A 13,614-nucleotide genomic window follows, 5' to 3' on the forward strand; every position below is an offset into this window, starting at 1 on the left:
CCATCCTCTCCACATAGCCAGACACCTCAATGTGTTTCTCCTAAGGCTTCCTATCACATCTACATCAACACCACAACGCTCCTTCACATCGTCATTTGTCAGTCTGTCTCTCCACGTGACTCCACAGGCTTCTCTCAAATAACTCATTTCCACTGCTTTCACTCTTGACTTGACTTGTGTCCCTCCAGCAATGTCCAAGCTTCACTTCCATACGTTAGAGTTGGTATCACAATACTGTCATGTAATAACTTTTTCACTTCCGTCTTCACTTCCCTGTTTCTTGTCACTGCTTTCAAGGAACCAGCAACCTTTCTTCCTTGTTGTACCCTATCAAGCACTTCACCCTCCAAACTTCCATCCTTACTCATCACACTACCTAAGTACTTAAACGTACTCACATTTTCCTTTTCCTCATCATTTAACCTCACTGTACATTCACTGACTTCACCTTGCTCGAAGACCATAACTTTACTCTTCCCTACATTCACCTTTAGATTCCGTATCTTACACACTCTCCCACACTCATCCACCAAGCCTTGCAGCTTGGCATATGGTGTTGATTTTTAACCTATTTCTTTCAAATCAACATGGTATCCCGTTGGCAGGTCCTCTGACATTGCTCATACTTTAGTTAAATCTAACCAAACTTGTTTGTTACCATGGTTACATATAAACACACACGGGCTGATTTTTAACCTGACATGTCACATACGCTGAATGAATTTTCTTAAAATGATTTTGAATAGTAATTATTAATTAACCTCAACGCTTCCTCAAAATTTCAATATATTAAATCCTGACAGCTTAAGCTGACCTTTACATATTACCTTGACTTTTGATCTTTCCCTGTGACTTCAGATTTTGAATTATTATTTTCAAAATCTAGTCACCTCATCCTTGCTTTATACTGAAACCTACAGCACACGGGATAAAAACTGTTTTTAATACGACCTTGTCGCGTGACCTTGATCTTCCACCAATACCATAGCTCTTAAAAACAGTAGTCCAAACTCTTGGCTTAACCTCAGCCATTCCACCAAGTTTGGTCTAATTCCGATCAAAACTGCTTTAGTTATGCTCACACACAGTTGAGACTTTGATCTTGCCCTGTGACCTTTAACTTTAATTGATTTGTTCACAAAATCGGACATATCTGAGGCTGAAATGACCAAAACCCTACCTCCAGGTTCGGTCTGAATAATGTTAGAACTGTTTTCCCGAGGACGAAGTTGAGGGCTTTGCGCAGCTGAGCGGAGATTATATCCCGTCTGTCTGTCTGTTCGTTTGCCCTGTACAGGCAGCAATTATAGAACGACTTTGATGACTGAGGTGCCAAATGAATCATTTTGACTAAATGGTGCTACCTCCATGGAGTGATCAAAATAATCAGGTGAACCCCAAGTTTACATTGACCAAAACAACAACCAAGTCTTAAAATAAAAATGCCCTCAGTATAGTTTCTATACAACCCCTGGAAACTCACATACTTTAGACAACTTCACATACACGTCTGTGTCACTACAGTACCTCATCCACTGGTAGACGAAGGCAGGAAGGTAGAAGGAAGTAAGAGATTATATTGGGAGAGAAGTATGCAGGAAGGAAAGTATGTAGGGAAGTAGTTCATTATGTAGGCAGGGAGGCAGGTAAGGAGGCAGGTAGGCAGGTTGATAAGTAGGTAGGAAGGAAGGTAGGGAGGCTGGCTGAGAAGTAGGCAGAGAGGTGTGTAGGGTTCAGGCAGAGGGGTAAGAAGGAAGTTAAGCAAAAAGATTGGTAAGAAGGTAGGTAGTTATGTAGAAAGCCAGTGAGGTAGATAAAATGGTAGGTAGGTGAGAAAATAGGTAGGCAGGTAGACACGGAAGTAGATAGGATGGCAGGTAAGTGGGGAAATAGGTAGGGAGAAGGCAGGTAGTTTTTTTTTTTTTAAATAACAGAACGGAGGAAGGAAAAACGAATGGGGAAAAAAAAAAAATCCATACACCAGATTACTGGTGTCCTCTGTTCATAAAATATCTGTAACAGTTAGACTTCAACAGTTGTAGGTTGAAATTTGGAGGAAAACAACTCTTGGGAAGCGAGTTCCAGAGAGATGCAGTTCGGGGAATGAAAGAATTCTGATAGGCAGAAGTTCTGCAATATGGTTGAGTGACATTCCAGTCATGAGCGCTACCAGATGCCCGTGTAGCACGAGGGAAGGCATGGAGAGGTGGCACCATGGACGCAACTTCGTCTGAGCATTTGTCAAAAAAATATCTGTAAAATAATGAAAGGGAGGCAACATTCCTTCTTACTTGCAGGGGAGGTAGTTTATATGTAATGGCAGGGTTGCTAATGATTCTAACAGCTTTATTCTGAATTTTGTCTAGTTGTCTTAATGCAACCTGTCCACAACCATTCCACAAGGGTGAGCAATATTCAAGCTGAGAGCGCACATGACTCTTATAAATTATAGCTAACTGCTCATCGGCGAAGAATTTACGGACTCTGTACAATAATCCAAGTTTCTTTGAGGCGGTTTTAGCAAGTTATCTGACATGAGAGGTCCAGCTGAGGGCACTGTTAAGTGAGATACCAAGAATTTCAATACTTTTGGAGATGGGAATATTAGTAGCACTGAAGGTAATGTACGAATCTGGTAATACCTGTCTATTAGTAAACTGTATATATTTAGTTTTACTAGCATTAAAAGAGACAAGGTTGTTTTGTCCCCATTCACTGATTGTAGATAGATCTTGATTTATGGAGATGGCTGTACTGAGTTCAGAGGTAGAGATATTAGACTTTGTAAATGGATGTCTGAGTGTGAATGAACTATGTAGTGTTGAGTCATCTGCATATGAGTGAATGGGATTGTGAGTGACAGATAAGAGATCATTAATATGAACCAGAAATAGGGTTGGCGCCAGAACTGATCCCTGTGGCACGCCGGCGTTAATTGAGTGGAAATTCGAATATACATCATCTACTTTTACTCTTATTTTCCTGACACTAAGGTAAGAAGAAATCAAAGGAACAAAGGACGCTAGTCCATAGCAAGGGAGTTTGGACAGCAGGGAAAGGTGCCATACTCCGCCGAAAGCTTTAGAGATATCAAGAGCTACTGCATGAGTTTCTCCAAAAAGATCAATTGATTGATGGATGGTATGAGTTAAGAGATTGAGTATGTCAATGGTGGATCTTTCGTGGCGAAAACCGTATTGTCTATCACTAATTAAGTTGTTGGATTCAAGATGTTTAACAATATGCTTATTAACTAAAGTTTCAAATACCTTACCAAGAGAAGATGTGACAGCTATTGGTCTGTAATTGGAGGGGTCAGACAACCTTCCTTTCTTCGGAACTGGGTAGATATTGGCTTCTTTCCATGAATTTGGAAATAAAGAAGTACGTATGTATAGTCTGAATAATTTAGCTAGGACAGAGGCAAGTTCAGGGGAACACTTTCAAAACAATTGGCGGAATTCCATCAGGGCCTCGAGCTTTGTTGGTAGGTAAATTGTCTAGGATGGATTTTACGAATCTTGTCTGTATTTTAAGTGGGGCAATTTCGGGAGAATCAAGTTCCAGTACCGAGACATTCTGGCTGGTATCATCTATGGTAGAGTTTCTTGCAAAGGTACTAGCAAAGATATCTGCTTTCCCACGTGGGTCATTTGTAATATTGCCATCTGAACATTTTAGTGGGGGAATGGAAGATGACTTGAAAGAATTAAGAATTGACCAGAATATTCTATTGTCATTAGGGTTGTTAAGTAGTTTTGATGCTTGCTTTTGAAGAAAGTTTGATTTAGATAGATTTAATACAGCTTTTGCATGATTTCTAGCAATTTTAAATTGGGAGAGTGATTCAGATGTTTTTGATTTTAAGTAAGAGTTATATGCTAATGACTTTTGGGCTGTTGCTCTGGCACAATTGCCATCAAACCATTTTGGAGAGTTTGATCTTTTAGTGAATTGTTGACTTGGTATGAATAAATCCATACCAGCTAGTATTAAGTCGCAAATGTGGGACTGGGTAGAACTGGGATCACTAGAGAAGAAAGACTGCCATGGAATATCAGCAAGATAATTTCTAAATCCATCCCAGTCTGCCCTGTCAAAGTGCCATCGGGTCACCCTGACAGATTCAGAGTGGGGAGGTGTAGGAGGGTTAACTAATGAGGCTTCGATGAGATTGTGGTCAGAGGATCCAAGTGGTGACAGTACCTCTATCCTATATTGATCTGGATTATTTGTTAAGAATAAATCCAAGAGATGGGCATTATGGTTAGGATTATCAGGTATTCTGGTTGGTTGCTTTACCAACTGGGTGAGATTAAACGATTCCGCAAACACCTCGCATTCTAGACCAGCGTCGTCAGTCCGGGCACAATGCAATAACCATTCAACATTGTGTATGTTAAAATCACCCAAAATGGTAATTTCATTGCCAAGGGCAAGGTCAAGGTTACTCAACTGAGTGGATATGGAATCAAATACACTGGGTTCCGAAGAAGCATTGGGGGAACGATAAACTACACAGATATATTTGGTAATGTTTTGGCAATATAATTTATATAATGAGTAATCAAATCTGGATGAAGTGAAGTTTAAAATAGTATCAACTGCATATTGGGATTTGATATAACAACAGGTGCCGCCCTTGTTTCGAAAGTTTGTAAGGAGATGGTAACCGGGAAAACAAAATGGAGATATATCGGTAGAGGGTGAGATTTGTGGTTCTGTGAGGAAAAGACCCAAAGGGGATATGGACTGAAGGAAAAAATGAACTGAGTTCAAATTTGTGGTAAGGCCGCGGATGTTGGTAAAGAATAAGGCCGCACCGTCACCTCTTCGCCGACGAGCATTCCCGGAAATAGCAACAGTCGCTGCCGGCACAGTCGCTTGATGGCGACTGGGAGGACCCTGTGCCTCCAGCCCTACCCTGCCGGTGGTGGTAATCCGAGGTACCACCTCATTTGATTGTAAGATTGCAGCGGCCATTACTAAAGATGTGAATAGAAGATGTGATATGTTATGCGCATGTAGTGTGGTGTAGACAGTTGAAGGTAGAGGTATTATGAGAGCATGCTGGCCTACTCTCTGTGTAAATGAATGCACTGAAAATGTTCAGAAAAGGGAGATGGTCAGGATCAGGTCCTGAGGGCTGGTGAAACGGGAGCTCCAGCTCTCCCTATCACCAGCTTGCCATCAACCTCGGGAGTACTGCCCTGTTCGACTGGTGCTACAGTCTACTGGGAGGATGATAGGAAGGGACGAGGCATGGAGGTTGGTAGGATGGTAGGCAGGTGACGAAATAGATAGGGAATAGAAAGTGAGATAGGTGAGATGGTAGGTAGGTAGGTGAAGAGATAGGTATGGGGTAGGCAAGGAGGTAGCTGGGATGGTAGGTAGGTGGGGAGATATGCAGAGGGTAGGCAGGGAGGGAGGTAGGTGAGAAGATTGGTATTAGGTAGGCAGGGACGTAGGTAGGATGGAAAGCAAGTGATGAAATAGGTAGGTGGGTAGGTAGGGAGATGGGTAGAATGGTAGGTAGGTGAGGAGACAGGTAGGGGGTTAAACAGGGAAGTAAATAGGATGGTTGGTAGGTGAGCTGGTGATGGTTGGGTGAGGCGGTAGGTTACGGAGTAGGCAGGGAGGAAGGTAGCTAGGAGGGTAGGCAAAGAAATCCAGCAGACAGGGAGGTAAAACAGAGAGTTGGGTTAAGCTAGAAAAACCACATAAGTATTTTTTTTTTTTATAAATAACAGAACGGAGGAAGGAAAAACAAATGAGTAAAACAAAAATAATCCATACACCAGATTACTGGTGTCCTCTGTTCATAAAATATCTGTAACAGTTAGACTTGAACAGTTGTGGGTTGAAATTTGGAGGGAAACAACTCTGGGGAAGCGAGTTCCAGAGAGATGCAGTTCGGGGAATGAAAGAATTCTGATAGGTAGAAGTTCTGCAATATGGCTGAGTGACATTCCAGTCATGAGCGCTACCAGATGCCCGTGTAGCACGAGGGAAGGCATAGAGAGGTGGCACCATGGACGCAACTTCGTCTGAGCATTTGCCACAAAAATATCAGTAAAATAATGCAAGGGAGGCAACATTCCTTCTTACTTGCAGGGGAGGTAGTTTATATGTAATGGCAGGGTTGTTAATGATTCTAACAGCTTTGTTCTGAATTTTGTCTAGTTGTCTTAATGCAACCTGTCCACAACCATTCCACAAAGGTGAACAATATTCAAGCTGAGAGAGTACATGACTCTTATAAATTGTAGCTAACTGCTCATCAGCGAAGAAGTTACGGACTCTACAATAATCTAATTTTCTTTGAGGCGGTTTTAACAAGTGATCTGACATGAGAGGTCCAGCTGAGGGCACTGTTAAGTGAGATGCCAAGAATTTCAATACTTTTGGAGATGACAATATTAGTAGCAATGAAGGTAATGTACGAATCTGGCAATATCTGTCTATTAGTAATCTGTATATATTTAGTTTTACTAGCATTAAAAGAGACAAGGTTGTTTTGTCCCCATTCACTGATTGTAGATAGATCTTGATTTATGGAGATGGCTGTACTGAGTTCAGAGGTAGAGATATTAGACTTTGTAAATGGATGTCTGAGTGTGAATGATCTATGTAGTGTTGAGTCATCTGCATATGAGTGAATGGGATTGTGGGTGACAGATAAGAGATCATTAATTTGAAACAGGAACAGGATTGGCGCCAGAACTGATCCCTGCGGCACACCTGCGTTAATTGAGTGGAAATTCGAATATACATCATCTACTTTTACTCTTATATTTCTGTCACTAAGACATGAAGAAATCAAAGGAACAAAAGACGTTAGTCCATAGCAAGGGAGTTTGGACAGCAGGGAAAGGTGCCATACTCTGTCAAAAGCTTTAGAGATATCAAGAGCTACTGCATGAGTTTCTCCAAAAAGTTCAATTGATTGATGAATGGTATGAGTTAAGAGATTGAGTATGTCAATGGTGGATCTTTCGTGGCGAAAACCATATTGTTTATCACTAATTAAGTTGTTGGATTCAAGATGTTTAACAATGTGCTTATTAATTAAAGTTTCAAATACCTTACCAAGAGAAGATGTGACAGCTATTGGTCTGTAATTGGAGAGGTCAGACGAACTTCCTTTCTTCGGGACTGGGTGGATATTGGTTTTTTTCCATGAATTTGGGAATAAAGAAGTACGTATGCATAGTCTGGATAATTTAGCTAGGACAGAGGCAAGTTTAGGGGAACACTTTTTCAAAACAATCGGCGGAATTCCATCTGGGCCTGGAGCTTTGTTGGTAGGTAAATTGTCTAGGATGGATTTTACGAATCTTGTCTGTATTTTAAGTGGGGCAATTTCGGGAGAATCAAGTTCCAGTACTGGGACATTCTGGCTGGTATCGTCTATGGTAGAGTTTCTGGCAAAGGTTCTGGCAAGGATATCTGCTTTCCCACGTGAGTCATTTGTAATGTTGCCATCGGAAGATTTTAGTGGGGGAATGGAAGATGACTTGTTAAAGTTATTATTGAAAGAATTAAGAGTTGACCAGAATATTGTATTGTCATTAGGGCTGTTAAGTAGTTTTGATGTTTGCTTTTTAAGAAAGTTTGATTTAGATAGATTTAATACAGCTTTTTCATGATTTCTAGTAATTTTAAATTGGGAGAGTGATTCAGATGTTTTTTATTTTAAGTACGTTATATGCTAATGACTTTTGGGCTGTTGCTCTGGTACAGTTGCCATCAAACCATTTTGGAGAGTTCGATCTTTTAGTGAACTGTTGACTTGGTATGAATAAATCCATACCAGCTAGTATTAAGTCGCAAATGTGGGACTGGGTAGAACTAGGATCACTAGAGAAGAAAGACTGCGATGGAACATCAGCAAGATCATTTCTAAATCCATCCCAGTCTGCCCTATCAAAGTGCCATCGGGTCACCCTGACAGGTTCTGAACGAGGAGGTGTGGGAGGGTTAACTAATGACGCTTTGATGAGATTGTGGTCAGAGGATCCAAGTGGTGACAGTACCTCTATCCTGTATTGATCTGGATTATTTGTCAAGAATAAAACCTTTATATGCTATACTAACGATGTGCACCATTAACATCTCGCAGTGAAAGTATCATAACAGAGGAATAGACAGTCTGCATAACCTGACATCAGCAATTACAAACATTGTTGTACACGGCATGGATGATAGTGGGACTTCGTCTTGGGAATCTTCGCGCAGCAACACGTTGTTGGCACTTGACATTGGATACAAGGTAAAGAGAATATAAGGTAGTTTCACACCGGGGGGGACGGGGAGCAAAAACGTGTCTCGGTCTGCGCATGACGTCACGGATAATCCAGACTGAGGGTCTCCACTTGATAATGAGGCCAGTTGCTCACCTGCCTGCCCTGTGATTATGAGCTCCCTGGCCTATGAGGGTTACTCTTATCTGCATCCTAAACTGCATAAAGGGCAATGAAAAGGCTAATGGTAAGTTTTTGAGATATTATAAAATATGTCTTCATGAAGAACTCTCTGTTTTCAGAGAATATAGGAATGTACTATAAAGGGTCATACAGACACAGATCCGACGTCACAGATGTCTATAAGCTAGCTGATTATGAGAAAAACAACTGAAAATATTGACAGAGATCACTGGTTGAAAGTATAGCAACACTATACACCTACCAATTGATCCGGAAATCGTCAGTTTACATTAGTAGGCTACACCATTACATTCATTTTCTTTCCCGCTCCCATTCTCTCTCTTTCTGTCTTATTATCCTTGACGTCACACTCTGCGCGAGCCGGGGATGAGTGACTCTACCTCTCATTATTCTCTTTACCTTGATTGGATATAAACAGGTGTTTACATTTTCATTGTTGCAGTTTTGCCAAATGATTAAAATTTCATTGCAAGTATATTTGCCTGGCTCACGACCGTATCTTTTACAAAGAAAATCTTTATTACCTCGTTCATTACTATGAATTATTATCTGGTATTGCCCGGCTAAGGAAAACATCTTATAATACGAAACTTCTTTCCTAATCTAAATAAACAGCCTATGGGTAACAGTTAGGGATTGGCAGGAGGCTTTCTCGGCATATTACATATGCCAAAGTCAGAAAATCTTATCAAAATAGATGGCAGTACAATACAATAAGAAAGTCTAACATGACAACCTTCCATTATCACTGAGTCGGAATAATAAAAGAAAAAAAAAAAACGCACAGTTATTTTTCGTCACATAGTAAGCTGTTACCGATGCGATTGGTAGATAAGGAGTTATGGGCACCACTTATTCTAATGACTACCAGAAGTGTCAGTGCTCGTGGTTTTTAATACAATAACTATACAGACAACAGGTCATGGGCTCAATACCCAAAGACCACCACTTATTAAGACAGTGGTTGCCCTAACCGACATCCAGAATCCTACTTTTTAGCATAATCACTTCATAAAATAACAATGTCCCCTACTGCATGATTACATAATAATACTTATCTGACTACCACCAATCATTGTTATATAAGTTACGAATGACCTCAAGATGGCAGAGGTTTATTCAGTACTATTATCGAACACCCCAATAATAAGTCTACCACTTAAAATCTTACTGAGTATTAACACGCCATCGTACTTGAGGATGTGAAGATTTAATACATGTGCAAGGAACAAGTGGGTCCAACCTCTACTAATTACAAGATGGGATTTTAAATGCAGAAAGCAACAAAAACTGGGCAACAGTGAAGAACATTATATTACCACAAAGAAACATATGCTTGGGTGTTGTGTGTGTGTGGGGAGGGGGAAGGCCTATGTGTGGGTGTCACAGGGGGTTGAGTGGATGTGGGTAGGGGTTGGCCAGAGATGAATGCAGTACTCTGAAAGACAGTGGGATGATTCTTTGGGGATTTACAATATGAACTCTTGATAACTCGTTGTCAAACCCTCCACAGTTTATCACCAAATCTCTCTCTTAATCGAAATGATTCCATGAAAGCATTTATATGAGATACTTAATACATATATTTTGCTGTCATAGTTCATTTATTATAAATATTCATTGGTCTGCCGAAAATATGGGGACATACGTCCCCCACGCCCCTCCCTACCCAAAATCCGTGCAGGTTGTGTGTGTGTGTGTGTGTGTGTGTGTGTGTGTGTGTGTGTGTGTGTGTGTGTGTGTGTGTGTGCTTGCATGTGTTTGTATGTGCGTGCATGTGTGCATGTGCATAAGCATGTGTGGAGGTATATGTGTATGTATGTGTGCATGAGTGCTGCATGCTATTTCCACTAAAAGTAGGACATGGGGCAAACTGAACCAGCACATGATTATGTCCTCGTCCTTTTGAGCTTAAGCCTTTTAACCCGCTGACTCCCGTTGACGTATAAATACATCCACACGTTTTGTGACTGTGACTCCCGCTGATGTATATAAATGCACAGCAATTGCAAGGTCTCTATTTTGCACAATTTTCAAATTTCATGCGTGATTTTTGGTACTTATACACGGGACACCTTCCTCTACAAGATGTCAGGCAGAGTCAATGCCTTGCCCCGCATGACCTACCCCCTGCATGCCATTGTCTCGGCAATTCATCTGTTACCAGCGACCTGGCCAGTAAAGACACGTTGTGCCACGGTACGAAATTCAAGGCCAGAGTGATTCCCCAACTGATGACAATGTGGAGGACAAAGTTTTTGTAGCATTAGAGGAATAAACAGTCAAATTATGATCAGGTAATGTCACCAAAAAAGGTCAGGTATGTTGATGTGTTTGGTGAGTGAAACAATGCTTATATTGCCTATATTACTGTGTGAAAACCAATATACTCTCGTACTACATATAAATTTGTACCAAGTAAATAAATAAACACCGTTTATGAGTGATGTGGAATAGTTACCCTCCCATAGAACCTGTATAGAGTATTTTAAACCTCAGGTGAGCCATTTTTCTATGAATTTTCGATGTTTCTCACCAAAAGTGGAGGTTTGAGCCAAAAAAATTTTTTTTTTCCAAAATTGACCAGGATTGGGGGGAGTCAGTGGTGGAAAATTGGTCGGGACGGGGCAGGTTAAAATTTGTATGTGCACTACTACGGTAACCCATGAACTTGTATGTGATGGAGATGTGACCAGGTAAAGGAGTAATCAGGCACTATCACTTTCCCTCATCTATGCATTTGTGGCAGAAACATTTTCAGATTGGAATGCGATTTAACACTTACACATCCTTTCACCCATGCATGTGTGGTAGAGATATGGCCAGGCTAGCTATTGTTCTGGCTGTGAGGCAGTAAACTGCTCTTTTAGTTATATCAGTATCATTCCCATGATAATATATTTTATCCAATAATACGTCATAAAATCTGATGCATAAAAAAAAAAAACGTTCTTCTGACGAGGGCAACGAGATCACAGTTATTATACAAACCTCGTCAAAACAATGATACTATAATAATGTAAAAGAAGTGTCCGTATTTCACCATGGTGTTGTAGCCTACCTCGATATTACACATCGTGAAGACATGCCACCTTTAAAATTAAGCAGCCTCATGTGAATGACACTTTTTTTTTTTTTTTTTTAGCTTCAAGATGTTTATAACGTGTGGGTCAGTACACAATTGATTACTGTTCTTCCGCGACATGTACCTACATACCAACTCCCAGTCAGTCGTGTGAAATAAAAAATTTTATACGTAACATCACAGGTTAGGCTATGGGTTGAAAGTTATAATAATCACTGCAATAGAATGCTCTGAACTGTGTGGGAAATAGTTGGAAATCTTCGGCAGATACGACATCGTAATTGTTTTTGTGCATCTACTCATCATGTTTTAATGTGAATGATAGATGCTACATTATGAAAATGTTCAACACTAGATTATCTACTGTGGTCAAAGGATTTGCTGCTTGCACTATGATGCGATTATTTAATATACAAAGCAATATTATGAAGACCATTTTCACACATGGCATAGCTGCATTAGTTCATCAGGAAGTGTGGCTAAAGTCGAATCGAGGTTCAAAGTCCAACTCGAACTACCTGAAGTTGTAAAGGTTACAGTGTTACCACACAAAATGCGGAGGGGTTGGCTAGCGAGGTACCACTTCTCTTGTGAATGACTGTAGATGGATAGTGTAATTCTTCCCTAATCCATTTATTACGTGGAAAAAGAAGGTCAGTATTCTTATAACACACACACACACATACACACACACACACACACACACGGGAGACACCAAGCAGTGAAGACGTTCGCCGACAGCGCTCCACCAAGCCAGCACGGCCAGTGGCATTACCTAAATTAGTATCTTTATATGAGTCAAGCTATGTACCAGGTTAGACTAAATGATTTTTTATTATTAAAAAAATTAAAAAATAAAAAGTTTAAACAAGACTTGTTAAACAGAAAAGAGAACCAAGTGGCGAATGAATGCGTTCAGTCAGCTGAGGTTTGTTTAGACTACAACTGCCCCAGGGAATGTAAGTGCTCCGTACTTTTAGTATTGCAAAATGGACACATACTTTAGTAAAGCAAATTTGGAAAAGAAAAGGGATAAAGGTAGAAAGCAAGATGATGATTTCTACCAAGAACTGGTTGAAATGGAGACTCACAATAGACTGGTTGAACGTGTACACAAACTAGAGATGGCTTTCAAAAATGAAATTGATGAAATAAAGAAGCAGATGCACTTGCAAAAGGAAGAAATAGAAAAACTAGGAAGGGAGGTCAGCAAGAAAGACACAACCATCAATGAATTAACAGTGGAATTGAGTACACTTAGGAGGAATATGAGTGAAATGGCAATGTACAGTAGTCAATCACAAGAGTATTATGGAAGAGTTCAAAAATGATATGGAGACAATTAGGCAAGTAAGCAGTCAGATAGACCAGAGCAGTGATATTGAGGAGAAGATAACACAGGTGAATGAAGTTGTGCAAAGCTACAAAAATGATGTGGAAACCAAGTATGCTGAAATGGTGAAAGTAAAGAAAGACTTAGAAACAAGGGTGGAAGATAAAAGCATTAAACAGAAAGTGAAAAGAATAATCCAAAACAACCCAAAGTTAGTCAGAGATTCAGTAGATATCAACAAATCTATAGTAATCACTGGTATAGAAGAGGAAGAAGTAAAAAACAAGCTCACAAGAGACAAAAAGGAGATGGCAAATGTAATGAGCTTACTGAAAGAAGTAACAGAGGAAATCTGTAGTAAAGACATAGAGGAACACAAAAGGTTAGGGAAATACGAGAAAAGCAAGACAAGACCTCTAAAGGTGACTTTCCAGAGTGTAAACACTGTGGAGGAGATACTAAAAAATGCAAAGAATCTTATGGAAAAATAGGAGTTCAAAAATGTATGGATAAAAAGATGCCTAACACAAGAGGAACTGGAATTACTGAAAAAGAAGAGGGAGGAAGCAAAAACAAAAAATGAGGGAAGATCAGAGGAGGAGAAGAACACATTTTTATTACAAAGTAATAGGATTGCAGGTACGAAAGTGGTACATAACCAGGAGGGAATAAAAAGGAGGAAGGTAGTAGAACCATGTCATGACAAGTATATAAACAAGATGATTAAGTTGATGTACTCAAATGTGGAT

This window comes from Coenobita brevimanus, chromosome 93 (assembly GCF_032717465.1).
Source record: "Coenobita brevimanus isolate Jiangsu-jjx chromosome 93, ASM3271746v2, whole genome shotgun sequence".
Lineage (NCBI taxonomy): Eukaryota > Metazoa > Arthropoda > Malacostraca > Decapoda > Coenobitidae > Coenobita > Coenobita brevimanus.